This window comes from Mesocricetus auratus, unplaced genomic scaffold, assembly GCF_017639785.1.
Source record: "Mesocricetus auratus isolate SY011 unplaced genomic scaffold, BCM_Maur_2.0 Super-Scaffold_100676, whole genome shotgun sequence".
NCBI lineage: Eukaryota > Metazoa > Chordata > Mammalia > Rodentia > Cricetidae > Mesocricetus > Mesocricetus auratus.
This window is the reverse complement of record NW_024429266.1, coordinates 19,006,566-19,020,757: the sequence shown is the minus strand read 5'-3', so window position 1 is coordinate 19,020,757 and position 14,192 is coordinate 19,006,566. Positions and strand designations below refer to the sequence as shown.

The 14,192-nt window shown below is 37.6% G+C and overlaps 1 long non-coding RNA gene across 2 annotated transcripts; it reads right to left on the bottom strand.

Moving 5' to 3' along the window:
* Positions 1–939: 939 nt before the first annotated feature.
* Positions 940–11,090, bottom strand: LOC121137253. 2 transcript variants are annotated; one of them, XR_005874498.1, is made up of 3 exons: positions 10,900–11,090; positions 5,522–6,006; positions 940–1,157 (listed from the first exon to the last, which is right to left on the bottom strand). It is a non-coding gene; the product is annotated as an uncharacterized LOC121137253 (long non-coding RNA). The 2 variants fall into 2 exon arrangements; XR_005874499.1 differs by having other exon boundaries at positions 5,556–6,006.
* Positions 11,091–14,192: the final 3,102 nt, after the last annotated feature.

Genomic DNA, 14,192 nt, shown 5'->3' with positions numbered 1-14,192 from the left:
GCTTGTTAAGACACAGGGTGTTAACAAAAGAATGCAGAGTCGCAGTGGGAATGGGTGGGAACTCCCATCCTGTAAGGACGATCATTAAGGTCAAGAAGTAAATAACTTAGAGGCTTCAGGAAATCCCTGGAACCGGATATAACAGGTCTTTCATCCCCAGAAATGTACAGACTGTAAGGAGAGTTGCTAGACACTCTCAGACAAACCAATATGCCTGGACAAAATAGAGATCACCCAAGCTACCTGAAAGAGGTTCAGAGTGACTGAACTCCCTGAAAAGAACACACTTTTGCATTGTACTGTCCTTAGGCTGTCAAGGGTGCCCTAGGTTTCCAGCTGTTGTGAACTGTTACTTATTTTGGTGACAAAACTATCTTTGAGTCATTTCTGCTCCTGTAAGTAACCACTTGTCAATATTACTATAAGAACCACAATAAATATGAATCTCATTGGTTCACTAAATCGGACTTTGGTTTTATCTGAACTTTGGCTTGGGATTAGTAGATATTTGTTTACATCTCTCCAGAAATATTGTCATACCACATAGATATAGGATAGTTCCAGCCAATTATATGTAGTTAGATTTGACACTGTTATTCTTATTTGTGTTAAATGGCATTTATAGATGATATAATTTGCAACTTTAGTTCTGTATAAGATACAATTTTCTGTTTCTTACTATTATGGAAAAATACATAATTTCCTTCTGTCTGCGTCTGTTTTGTGTTGTGTCAGGTAACTACAGATAAAGTGTTATGTAAGTAAAATAAATGTAATATTGAGTGTTGAAAGTTTGGGAATTCGAGACCTAATCTTGAGCATTTGATGAGGTTTCATCCTGTATCTTTGTTACCGGATATGGTGATGGTCAGAATCTAAGCCTGGTGTTATAAAATCTTGTCTTTTCACTCAAAGCTTTGGAGCAAAGGCTCACTCAGATTGCAAATAAGCAGTGCCACTTTATTCATGACAATTGACAGTACAGACCCGGACAGGAATATGTGTGAAGAGCAACCATGTGCAACACTAGGAAAGGGGCTCAACGGCCCCAGTTTTTGTTTGGAGCTCCTTTCATGGAGCTCAAGAGAAGGAGGATTTCTAGGGAGGTTTTCATAACTCTATCAGCGCCAAGAGACATTCCTTCTGACATTGATGACCTGAAAGAAGAAAACGCTGAGGTTAGATCAATTGGAATGCAGATGGCTCTTCACTTCTCTCCACGTTCCTACTGACTGGTCAGCATGAGTCACACCCCTTTTCTCACTCTGGCCTATCTCCTGAAATGCCTCTCTGTCCTTGGAATCACCTTTGTTTCCTTGTTTGGGACTATGAAACTACCTAGTCACTCCTACAGGCTTGAGCACAAAGCTATAATGGAGAGGAAAGAACTGAGGTACCTGAGGTAAAGATTGAGTTGCAGAGTCTCACTGAACTACAGGCTGGGAGGAGGGAGAAACGACTTTGCTGGTGCTGCTGCTGTCCTGGGGGAAGGTTTGGAACACTGCCTGATGGTCTGAAAGTGATGGTACTGTAAGAGCATGTCTGTGTGAATGAACAGGTGATCCCTGATGTTTCTTCTGTTTACATTGTTAAGTGGCCTTTTTAAAAAAAGTGTATAATGTACCCCACACAGGTGTTAAGTATGACAAGGATTGTGGATTTTAGCTTATTGTGGTGTGATTCGCTCAGGGCAGCCTTAGGGACTGGAAATTTCTGTTCATGGTCTTATGCAACAGTGAGTATTTGAATGTTACAGATGAAGACCCCAAGTTCTTTCAGTTTCTGTGTTTGGTCAATTTGAAAAATCAGAGAGTCAGAATTTGAAACAAACATCTTAATTAACCTGAGTCTTGCATTATCTCTCTGCTTTGATAAAGAAATAGTTTTTACTATTTAGCTAAACATACAACTTTTGAATCTTTCTAAATTCATTTTCTTTACTATTATTTAAAAACCCTTACTTAACAAATAATGGAAAGAATTTTATTAAATGCACAAAGCTTAATTTCTCTCCACTTGTTGGATTTTCTATGTAATGCCAATAGCTACAATTTTCTAGAGTATTAAATATGTATGTATGATTGTTAGGAAGAATGGTACTTCTCTGAGGACACACCTGCATGTAACTGTGCCTTACAGACCTCAGCTGCCACATGTCTTCACCTGAGCTCAATCTAAAGCAGACAAGTTGAAGTTTATTGCCTGCCTCACACCTGATACTAATCAGCTGTCCATAGACCACCACTTCCATTTGCTTGGTATTATCTCCAATCCATTTATTCTCTCATTTTTCTGAAAAACAAGTTTAACATTTATCTTTTAGGAAATGTGTCATTGCTTGTGAAAAGCACAGAAAGTTGAAAATAACCTCTGAGGTTGGGTCACCAGCAGAGGGAGAAGGGCTGAGAAGGGACCAGGCAATGGGGACTGATGTATTCCTGTGTTTATCCTTGTCTGACTGCCCTGTACTTTTTTCTCAACCCTAAGCAGAAAATTGGTTGTCAGCACTAGAAATCATTTCATACATACTTACCTTTTTAATACCATATAGGGTATGATACATGATTTGATAACTTAATGAGCTATTTAATAATATGAGGAAAACCTTTGTAGTAGGGGACCAGTGAGACATTTTTCCATGGTTGTGATAAGCCTAGTAATATTCTTGGGAAGGGACAAGCACTGGGAATAGGAAAGTGGTACCTTGCGTGAAGAACTGATGGATGGTGTTGGCTGATGCTTATGAGGAGTCTGGAGACAACCTTAATTTTTTGTGTGTTGCATCCTAAATGTTCTGTAAGCTGAGTTGGCTCCTGGGTAAGCTTCCTTTTCTTGACATCTTCAGTAATTGTGGGTGTTTTACTCTTTTTGTCAAAGAACATGTTTGTCTTTCTTTCTTGATTTTCACAAGCATAGGAAATTGAACCCCGGGGTTTTGTACATGCTGAGTTGTGCTTTTCCACACAGTTTAATCCCCGGCCCCTAGTACAGTCTTTAGTATTAAGTAAAGCATAATACTTTCAAAGCGATAAGAACCTTTGTTTTATTGCTGGATTCCAATTGTACTTGTGTCATTATTCACACCTCATTCTTTTTTTAAAAAAAGATTTGTTTAATTATTATGTATTCAGTATTCTGTCTGCATGTATCTCTGCAGGCCAGAAGAGGGCACCAGATCTCATTACAGATGATAGTGATCCATGTTGTGGTTGCTGGGAATTGAACTGAGGATCTCTGAAAGACCAGCTAGTGCTCTTAATTAACCATGGAGCAATATCTCTAACCCCTGTGATACCTCATTGTTAACAGGTATGTCCTATAGCATGGTGGTTTGAATAAGAATGACCCCTGTAAACTAATAGATTTCAATGCTTCGTCACCAGGGAGTGGCACTATTAAGAGATGTTGCCTTGTTGGAGTAGATGTATATTTTTGGAGGAATTGTGTCACTGAGAAGTGGGACTTGATATTTCAAATGCTCAAGCCAAGCCCAGTGTCATTGTCCATAGGCACAGGTGCTGCCTGTGGAGATTTAGAAATCTCTGCTACCTCTGCAGCACAAAGTCTGTCTGCCTGCAGTATGCTTCCTTCCATGATAATGGACTAACACTCTGAATGGAAGCAATGGAAACCCTAACTACAGCATATAGGATTGCTTTATAGAAATGTTACATTTATCTCACCTTATTTATCCCTGTGGTGGCAGAAGAGTATTAGTTATAGAATTACAAAGTCCATATTTATGCTTAATCTTTTATGGCCACATCCAAAAGCAACTGCTATTTCCATAAATGGTCTTGAAAAAGCCACATAGTGATTGTATGTTTGCATCATTGTGGGGAGGGAGTTATACTGTGCATGGTAGAGCACATGGAAAATCTGACACAAAGTGAGTGACAGGTCACAGTGAATTTGCTGATTTAGAACCCTGTTCTCACTAGAACCTTGGACTAGATAGAGTATGACATCTTTCTAATGAATTAAGAAGGTAAAGAACTTGAGTAGAAACTTTTTGGTGGGAGATTAGCCATCTTACATTTGAAGAGGGTTTATAATTGTTGGATTCATTATCAATGAAAAGAGATTGGGAACTACTGGGTTCATCTTGCTTTCCATTTTTCACTGCAGTTTTATTTTTTCCTTTCTTTTGCTTTTTAACTATAGGGATAAAGAAAACACAACACATCCAGGGAAATGATTAAGATGGTTGAACCTCATTCAGAATTATTCACTTTCTTTCTTTTAAAAATGATATTTTTTTCCATTTTCATTAATGATTTTACAGAAAGACAATGATTTCATGTAGTTGTTAATAAAACCTCAATAGTTCAAGTTTACCAAAAAAGTTGACTCAGGAACCAGATGTTGGGGTGAGAATCTACTAGCTCAACTGAGCCAGAGAAAGTACCCCACTGGCCTTCCTATTGTACTGGTGCCACATAAATCCCCCTTTCCCATAGTGTCTCAACCCCAAAACTCTTAAACTCAATGTCCCTCACTTCTACTTCCTGTCCTTCTCTCTCACCATCCTCCTCCTGACTTCCTCTTATTCTCTATTTTTTTTCTTAGTAATCCTATGTTCACTTCCTGACAACTGGCTGATTGCTCTGCCTCTTGACCTAGGGCTGACTTTATTTAATACTATTTGTAATATTTAAGTAGAAAACTCTTGGATTAAAGGTGTGTGCTCAGACGGAGCCACACTGTACCTAGAAACAAGTGTTGTTTGTTTTGTTTTTTTCAGTAAATGATGTAATCTCTAGGTGCACAGTGGGATCAAATATCCTGCCACACTTTCAAGAAGTATTTCATCTGTACTGATGACTGTGTTTCCTTTCCACGGCTGCTAAGGCTCTACCTGGCCAGAAGTCCTCCAGTGGTACCAAGTCAGATACATGCACTGCTTTAGGGGATTCTTTGCAAATCCCATGTTTAGTGAAACCAGTTTCTCCATCTTAGGAACTTCTGTTTTTATCCGTCCAACCCTGTCTCAACTCTCATATCCATCAGACTTATTTTAAAAACATGATACTTTTAAGATAATACCAGTACATCATCTTCTAAGGAGGGTAACTCCAAATTATAGAAAAAGAGAAAGAATTATGATTTTTATATTTGATGTAATAAAGTAGGAATATTGGATTTTGACTTCTATATTGTGGTTACATATTTCTATGTAACTCAAGTATTCTCAATATGCTGGTCTCTCTTAATGAGCCTTCTTATGCTAAACTGTTGGGTCAGAGTTTTCTACCAGTATACCCAATATTTTTTGAACCCAGTGACTTTAGAAAGAGAAGCTTCTTTACATCTCTAAAATACAAGCTTTTACTTAAATATTAGATCCAATTTTTCTTACCAGAAAAGGTAAATGACTGGGCAAGATGGCTACTGATGTATTAAATTTACTCTATTTCAATGCTTTAAATATTTTTTTTAATTTTTACCTTATCATTTCCTAGTTTATCTACTATGTTGGATAATCTATTGCATTTCAATAACCGATTTTTAATTTATTTACCTCAAAAGTAAAAGATGTCTACCCAGAAACATACCAAGTTCCTTTGTGAGAAAGGACTTCTCAAAATCATCACTTGTTAACATCTGAAATGCTTTAACCACATGTTTTCTAACCACAATGTGAAAGTGACACATCATCTCTGACCACTGCAAGGAGTTTGGGAAAGTTGGAAAAGAGATGTATGTTCAGTGTGCTACTCTGTTATCTTTTGCTTTTTCTATTTTAAGTCTTTGTGCAAGGTCTTCAAGTTCCTCAAGTTTTGGCACACTGCTATCAGTGTGTCCAGTCCAGCAGCTTTTGGGAATATGTCCTCCATCAGGTCAGCTATCTGCATTCTGTCATATTCATGCTCCATTCTATTAGTTAGATTTTTGCTCTTAGGAAGGCTTCGATTGTTCTAAACTGGTAGTCATCCATGCTCTCAAATCCTTTTAGAAGAACAATTTTCTTGTATTCAATCATTATCTCTAAAATTATAGACAATCCTAAAAGAAGAAAAATGGACACAGCATTACACACATACATAGACAATTCTCTAAACATGATATTCCTGTGTGAGTGAATGACCCCACTTGATAAGGTTCATAATTGCATGTGAGAGCAAAACAGAGTTAAATACAAGCTGTGTCACTGTGCAAAATGGATGTAGAACTTCCATATTAATAAACAAGTCTAAGAAAATTTTACCCATTAGCCTTGTTAGGTGACTTAGGCCAGTGGCAGTTGTGCTGGAAGAAAAGTGTTAGAATAAGTAAAGATTGCGGCGTTTAGAATCTGGGCTGTTAGTGTAAAATCCTGGAGTCTTTTTCCATTTTTATTTGGTGCTGGAACCCATCCCTGGATATTTGCATGTGGGTTTCAGATTGTTCCCATTCTAAAGTGGTCTATATGCAAATGGACTGCATCCTATTACAGTGTACCTCAATAGACAATGATTGAGGTAACATGGACCATGCTGAGCCACTGACCCTGTCTACTAGGATTCCCCTCAAACACCCCTCATTTTAGCATCCTGTCTCTCCTGGGCTTGTGTTCTTTGGGTCCTTTGTGCTCACATCACTGTCAATTTCCCAAACAACTACATACATTTCTGAGCAGTACCCTAGAATTTATTGGATGGAATTGTGTCAGTAGTTTCTTGATTTTTATCTTTTCAGGCTTGACTTAGTGATTCTTATTTGTTCATAGACACAATTTTTTACCTACAAGACATGCTTAAATCCTCCCCAGATCTTTTAATGTTTTCCTAATTTATTAAAAATATTCTTTTCTGCTAAAATATATTAGAAGCCCTTGAACAATCTCCAGTCTTCCATTTTGTTTATTTTTATACCTGTGATCATATGCTTCAAAATACGTAAATTATACTTCTATTTTCAAGGTTTATGGTATATCTAATTTATTTTTCAGTGCTTGGAACACCATTCTCACATTCCTTTTCTGTCTACTTTTCATAAACTTTGAAAATTTAAGAGTTAAATGGGATGGATGATGGGAGTATAAGGTAATAGAAGTATAGAGAAAGGACTAACTAACACTAATTTTATTTCCAAAACTAAGATGGAAAGCTATTGCTGTAGAAGCTTCCAATATATATATATTCAATATCAATCTACCTATATTTATCATTCTATCTGAATATATATCAAAAATTCACATGAAGATATCCTGTAATTTGGCAACAGTGTTTCTAATACACACAACAGATTAACAAAAAGTCCAGTATTAAGGATGATTTGCTCTCTTGAAATTGTTGGTCAGTCAGTTCTCATAGATCCCCAACACATAGCCTCCAGGCAATGTTCTTGTTTATATGCCAGAACTTCACAATAAGATTATTACAGAAGACACCACCTTCTATAACATGGAGAAATCAAGTTGATACTCACCTGGAAGCCTCATCCCTACTGACTAGATTATCCACTTCTAGAAGATACTATGTATAATACTGGAGGAATAAAATAATCATTATCTTTACTCAGTTGTGGATACTTGGAGGTACAGCAACAACCAGTCTGTCAATCTGTGCTCACTGGTTACAATAGTAGCATGAATGCTGTGGGACTGACCATCCATTTTGTGATTGATCTAAGACCTGTAGGAGTTGAAACACATTCCTAGAAACATTACTGAGAATGAAAACCTGTGACTAGACTACTAAAAGTCTCTAGACGAGAACCTACTAATTTTATGCTGCTAAATAGGAGTAAAATTAAATTTACTATTATGTCCACAGGTTTTTCAACCATCATTGTAGAAATTTGTAACAAAATTAGAAAATTAAAAGTTACAAAATATTTGCTTTCTGTCCCACAATTCCCCAGTACACTGAGTGTCCTGCTTTGTAGCTCATTTACATTTTATATACTTCCTTGATCATCTTCAGAGAATGGAATGAGTCCGATATTCTAATTCACTTTATATTATTTCATGAGTCCAGCATGATTTTATGGACCTCAGTTTAATTGGATATTAAAATTTTAGGACTGTCAATTGCTTCCTTTTTTAGAGAAAAACTGAGCATCCTCCATACTCAAAGAAACACAAAGATGAATAGAATATTCACGCAAGGACACATGACAGGGAAAATGAAGAGTACTAAGAAAAAGACATACTCTGTAAGTGGTAAGACACTAAATATAGAACATCTACATTTTGAAGATCAAAACTGATTCTCTAAAGTAAAACTCCCTTCTTCAGAAGAGCATTCCAATTTTTATGCAATACTGATCTTCAGAACTGAGAAATAATTAAAATAAAAAGATTTTATTGGGTTGGTATTTGTAAAAACACAACTATTTCTAATACAACCAGATATGTGATGACAGAGACTATGTGGAAAAGGATTCCAATTATATGAGAACATTTGTTTTGATAGGAAGTGTTATGATTTTGAATTTGCTCTAATCATACCAACCTCTATAGAATTTCCAGCATTACACAGTGTAGTATACATGCATCAATGCCAATGTATTACCATTAGATTCTGGATATCAACACATGTTCAGCCACACTGTTAAAAAGCTAAACACTTTCAATGTTCAGTCTCTTTAAAACACCTAAATATCAAAGCCTCCTCTCTAATAAAATATACAAAGTATCTCTAAAGTTCCAAAGTCTTTAAAAATTTGAAGTATCTCAACGGTGAGATCTTAGAAATTAAAAAATAATCTGCATACCTTGCAATTCCAAGAGGGCAAAACCAAGTCATACTTACATTCAAATCAAAGCAGAATCAAAATTCAACAGTGTAAATCGATTCTCTGGGCTCTGAAGGGCTTTGGCTGCTCCATTTCTCCTACTCTTCCATCCAAACACACACAGTGGTTTTCCTATGTTTAAGCTACCTCTCTCCACACCTGCTTCTATCCTTGGTGGACATCCCAGGGTACTGCCATCTCAGAAATTCTGGGGTCCCCAATGCACCTGGGCTGTATCTTCACCAATGACCTTTCATGGTCTTTCACAGTGACAAGACTCAGCTATTTCCCATCACTTCTTCATGCCTCCAAAACAGTACCAACTGAGAGAGTATTTCACATTGCCATGTGTGGTTGTCAGCACAAGGTGCAGACTTGTCGCAATCTGGACCACAACTTCAAATTCTGTGTACTGACATTGAGAAGACATTTCCCAGTTTATACTTCAATAGTGCTGGTCCCTTCTTGATCACAGCCAATTTTGAGTCCCAGGTGACCAGAATCAGATTTGTATTTCAAAATATTGTGTGGCCTTAGTAGATTGTTCAGGGGACTCTCAACCTTCCTTTTGAAATGTCCAAGCCAGGTTTTCATCATCTCCACTGTCCTCTGCTTTATCCTCTAAATCCCCAAATAGTTCATTAATCTCTCATCACTCAATAACTTTTATATTCCAAAGTTGCAAACTTCTTTCATAATCCTTCTTAAACATAGGTGTGTCACAATAATATCCCACAAACCCAGTATCAATTCCTCTCTTGGGTACATGTTCTATAGCTGTGATAAAACACCATGACCCAAACCAACTTGGGTTGACAAGGGTTCATTTCATTTTACATTCCATATCACAGTCCTTTATTGAAGGACGTCAGAGAAGGAACTCAAGGCTGGAACCTGGAGTCAGGAACTGAAGCAGAAGCCATGAGGAACATTGATTAATTGCTTGATCCTCATGGTTTGCTCAGCACAGGAGTGGCACAATCCCCAACGGGGTGCACACTCACATCAATCATTAATCAAGAATATGTCTTACATACTTTCCTACAGCCAATTTTGAAGGAAATTTTTTCTCAACTCATATCTCTTTTCAGATAATTTTTCTTGTGTCAAGTTGACAAAAACCAACCAGAACATACCCTTTGAAAGATAAAATAGTTTAAATTAAGATTTGTATACCTATAATAGTGTGTGGTATTTGGTGTCTCTTCATAGGACCATAATAAGTAGTAACATAAAATATGTTTTGTTCTAAATGTGAAAGAGCAAACTCATCTATGAACTTGAGTAAAACCACAATATTCTGATAGATACAGCAGTATACTTCTTAAATACTAAATTAACACAGTGTAAACATATGCCAAACAAATTAGAATGTTTGAGAAACATAAATGATTCACCAAGAGATAGCCTTACATACATGCATACATAGTCTAAAATACTCTGTTCAGTACACATTAAGAACTCAAATCATACATAGAATGCCTTTAAAATATTCTAAAAGCAAGCAATAGAGATACATTTCTAATTAACTCTTCCTCAGGCCCCTACATTTTCCTCCAGAAAGAAATAAAACAATCTAAAGGTAAAGAAACCAAACTACTTTCAAGATGCTGAAAACAACTCACTGTGATTGAGATACTACTGATAAAAAGATAATGATATGTTTGTGGATGATCAAAAAAGATGGACTTGAATAACTATGGGAATCTGTGGAATTTTGAAATATACATGTCTACTGTTTTTCATGCTGCTCAATATCAGAATACTAGGTTGCAGTTCTAAGTCCTGATACATTTTCACTAAACACGGTTTCACAGTAATTTTTTGATGTCACTATCCTATTGTTTAACCAGTTGTTTCACACAGCCAAGTAGTTACTTCTTACCAGCCAAGATAACTAAAGGCTTCTCCTTTTCCAGTTCCTCCTACTTACTCTTAGAAAATTATTTTATTATCAACCATAACCAAAAAGCAATTTTGCTGTCTCAGGCCCTGTAAAAGTGGAATAGAGATGTCTGCGGAAGCTTCAGAACCTAGCTGTTAAGAGTTCGCTACCAGGACACAGTTGGCACCAGCCCTGTCTCCTTCCAGTCTCCACTGAAGGAAGCTGTTCTGATTTCCCTGTTCCCTAATGGGACTCAGGGAGCTCTCAACTACATAGCAGGGGGCAGGACTCACCTTCCTGGAAATTTCTTCAGCAATGTCCAGATCCTAGTTTGCCTGCAAGGCAGGAAGCATGGAGAGATTTATTTGGGTAAGAAGATAAAACAGGGATGTCGCAATCCTTCGACTGCCAAGAACATGAAGCATTTTTAAAGATGGGAAAAATCACATTGGTCACTCATTTCACTTCATTTCAAGTTGCTCAATCTTGAATGTCTTGCACTCTGCTGTTCCTGGGAGAGTAGGGATACTAAAGTGAAGGCTCCACCCATTGTTCTTAGCTTTTGATTTCCCCAGTTAGCAAGATCTGATTTTCTCCTAACTGCATACACTTTACTTAGTTTAGCATGAAAAATAAGGGTCTGTTGTGCTCAGTTGTTTTTCTTACATGTCTTCATAGGTGGATGTTCCAACCATAAGACTTTATGTCCAACAGGCTTATCTGTGGGTCACTAAGAAACACATTCCTCGGAATAAAGGGAACAGCTGAAAGGGAAAGTATGAGTCACCCAGATATTTCTCCCTCCTCTCCACTCAGGGTGGTGGTGGCAGGAGGAGAATTCAGCAGGTGTCTATTGCAAACAAGAACTAAACACATTTCTTGGGCATAAGACATCAAATGCAACTATTTTTTGTTTTAGCTCTTACTAAATCATCCCCTCATTTATTAATAGTTCCCCCAGTCTGAAATAACACAAGAAGGATTTTGTCACACACTTGCAAATGTAATGATAGATAAATGGGAAAGAATTAGCTGCTATCTGGACAGCAGCTAAACTGCTTTCCTTTAGTGATTAAGTTAATGAGTCCTTAGCATTTCTATACTATCTATGGTATTATGGATGAACCCAGCAGGTATAGTGGGCCTGTGTAATAACACCATGAAAGCCTTGACAACTGTGGCAAATCTCTTAGGTGTTAGTAACATCAGGGACCTGAAATGAACTTTCCTGTCAAGGACAGCGAAGACTCTTTGGTGTCTCATGTAATTTGAGACACTGTAAAAATGGTACCAGGCAGTGGATGGTGGTGAGAACACTCCAGCTGATGTGCAAGCAGGATCATGTTCTTGGGGTGACATCATTTGGCAGGTTAGGGTCGCATGCTTTACCTGGATGCACACGTAGGCATGCAAGAAGGTTTTCAAAACTGGCCTTGGGCAGCTCTTGTGCCCTTTGGTTTTGACAGAGAGAATTTAGCAGGTGGGCAGGAGAAGTTACAAGTCCTGCCTTCTAGTGCTGCAGTTTGCTTACAAGTCTTGGGCATCAGGGTTCTATAGCTCTTGTATAGACAGACCTAAGCCATCCATACCCTTTGCTTTCCAACTTTTATAACTCTTGAAGGCTTAGGCACTCAGCATTCACTTGGCCTAGAATTATAGCTTCATGGAGAGCTCAGGTTTGGGGAGTTTTCAGTCTTGGATAGAAACCAGTGTTAACGATTCTAGGTCTAAGGTACCTTAGGACCTTGACTTCAAAAGCTCAACAACTATCAGGAAATCTTCATATGGCCATTACCTACAGTTTTTCACCTCTAATTGTCCATTCTTTTGGTACTTTATCCTCTTCTCTATTTCTGCCATCCTGCTGTGTCATGTTGAGACCACCATCCTTATATTGTTTAGCTGACCTTCAGAAACCCTTCAGTGTCACCAATGATTATTTCTCCTGCTGACTGCCTGAATGTCACTGCTGCTCTGCTGCATGCACCTTTGCTGTCATGGTGCCACTTCTGTTGGTTCCTTTTTCTTTTTCCTTTTTGGTACTTACTGGCTTTTATAAATATAAATTCATATAGTAAAAATTTCCATAGTCTATTCCATTTCCCAACTCCTCCCAGGTTTTCCCTATCTCCCTATTGTTCAACATCATCAACATGCTCTCTCTCTCTTCTCTCTTCTCTCTCTCTCTCTCTCTCTCTCTCTCTCTCTCTCACACACACACACACAAACACACACACAATCACACACACATACACACACAGACACACACACAAATAAAAAAACAAGCAAACAAGAGCCAGCAATATTTGAAGGAGATCTATGGAATCCCTTTGACCAAATATTCAACAAGAGGTAACCAATTCCTGGTAATGAGGTGTTTGATGAGGTGTGCAGTGCTAGGTATGAATTTTCTCTTACATACCACACCTCAAATTCAATCAGACAGCAGTTGGTTACCACTGTAATAATGGTGCCATCATTATGCCAAGTACTCTATTTTTTTCTGTTGTTCCAAACTCAAAAAGAAACTGACAACAATGCTTCTGGTCTTCTCTGTACTGTAAGTGGCACAAGTTCAGGCAGGAGAGGAGTTGAGTCCTTATGTAAACATGAGAGAGACTGCAGTTTACTCCAAGATCTCAATCTTGCACTTTTCTTGGAGGAAAGTTTGTTAAGACATGCAGAGTAGCAGTATATTTAAGAATGAGAGGAAACTCCCATCCTGTAAGGAAGATCATTAAAGTCAAGGAGAAAACAACTTAGAGGCTTCAGAAAGTACCTGGACCCAGATATAACAGGGTCTTCCATCCTCAGGAACATACAGACTGTAAGGAGTGTTGCTAGGAACTCTCAGACAAGCCAATATGCCTGGACAAAGTGGAGACCAACAAATATACCTGGAAGAGATTCAGAGCAACTGAACTACCTGAAAAGAACACTTTTCAATGTGTTATACTGTCCTTAGGCTGTCAAGGATCCGCTAGGTTTCTAGCTACTATGAGCAGTTACTCCTTTAGGTGAAAAAGCTATCTGTGAGTCATTTCTGTTCCTGCAAGCAACACCTTGTCAATATTACTATAAGAACCACAATAAATATAAATCTCATTGGTTCACCAAATCAGACTTCAGTTATATCTGAACTTTGCCTTGGGGTTAGTAGATATTTGTTTATATCTCTCCAGAAATATTATACAACATAGATATACTATAGTTCCAGCCTACTGTATATAGGTAGATTTGGCACTGTTACTCTCATCTTTGTTGCACAGCATTTGTTGATCAAATTGAAACTTTAGTTCTGTATAAGAAACAATTCTCTGTTTCTTACTATTATGGAAAATACATAATTTCCTTCTGTCTTAGTCTGTTTAGTGTTGTGTCAGGACACTACAGATTAAGTGTTATGTAAGTAAAATAAATGTAATACTGAGTGTTGAAAGCTTGGCAATCCAAGACCTAATCTTTGGCATGAGGTTTCTTTCTGTATCTTTGTTACAGGATATGCTGTTGGTCATAACCCAAGCCTGGTGTTTTCAAAACCTTCTATTTTCATTCCAAGATTTGGGATAAAGTCTCACACAGATTG